The sequence below is a fragment of the Phaethon lepturus genome, unplaced genomic scaffold (genome assembly GCF_000687285.1).
Source record: "Phaethon lepturus isolate BGI_N335 unplaced genomic scaffold, ASM68728v1 scaffold20513, whole genome shotgun sequence".
Classification (NCBI taxonomy): domain Eukaryota; kingdom Metazoa; phylum Chordata; class Aves; order Phaethontiformes; family Phaethontidae; genus Phaethon; species Phaethon lepturus.
The window spans coordinates 6,802-7,860 of record NW_010531431.1 but is presented as its reverse complement, the minus strand read 5'-3'; the positions used below and the strand labels follow the sequence as shown (position 1 = coordinate 7,860).

The window sequence follows — 1,059 nt, the reverse complement described above, 5'->3', positions numbered from 1 at the left end:
CATTCCTGAAACCTTGCTGCAGACTTCACTTCTGTACTCAGTCAGTACCAGCACTTAAATAATCTAACCCTGGATTTTTTTTTCCAGAGGGATTTCCTTCCCCCCACCCCCCCTTAGTGCTGGGAAGGTGAGTGGTCTACCTCAAAACATTCAAGGATCTCGTTTGCCAGAGCAGAGATGGTTGGTGCCTTCAGAAATTCAGATTCCTCCTGCACATCATAATTACATTCAAATCACCTTGACTCTTGTTTATAAAGGCTTAAATACTGAATGCTGTTTTGCATCAGCATAGAAGATGCCGCTTATTAATTGGTTTCTCCTACAGGAACTTTTTCTTTGTATCTCATCTGTACACTTCTGAACAGCTTGGCTGTGTCTGTTGGAGAGTACAAACTGCTACTTTTGCCTGAGGCTGACAGTAGAGAACTGTAGCAATAAATTTAGTAAAGGAGTAGCATGAGCAACTCAAATGCTATTGTAAAATATTTCACATGAGAGCTTGCTAAAGCCACGGTCACATTTGTTTCATTTGAAATTATTTCACTGTGCACTAGTGCTTTTTCATGTAGATAATAGCTAGAAAATCTTAAAATTCCAGTTGTTGCAATTTGTTATAAAGTTTCTTTGTGTTCTGAATTTCTGAATCAACAAGAATTTGTGAGCTGTCAGCCACTCCAGGAAGGAAAAAAAGTAAACAAGGACAAGGGTGGAGCTTTCTGAAAGTTTAAATATTTCTCCTCAATACTGTGACACAGCTCCAAGCATTTTTGCAGAGCTCATTTTGCTATAAATGGGTTGAGTATTGCTGGGAAAACAACTTGCAGCAAATGCGTTCTCAAGAAACTCTTCTCTGAAGCTCTCATCCCCTTCTGGAAATGTCTGAGTTCGGGGCAGATGTTTTGCGTCTTCTCGCAAATTTTAATAATAAAATCAAAGATTAGACCAGGCAAAAAGGTGAAGTGATTAACAGCTTGAATCTGTTTGGCAAAGAGGAAAATTAACAGCGAATCCTATGCAGCGGGTGAATGAAGACCACTTTTGAAGGTGAAAGCCAAGGAA

The 1,059-nt window shown here is 39.5% G+C and overlaps 1 protein-coding gene across 1 annotated transcript in view; it reads left to right on the top strand.

Moving 5' to 3' along the window:
- Nucleotides 1-1,059, top strand: part of RAP1A (RAP1A, member of RAS oncogene family) — a 22,642-nt gene that overhangs the window by 18,026 nt on the left and 3,557 nt on the right. The gene's annotated exons all lie outside the window — the stretch shown is intronic.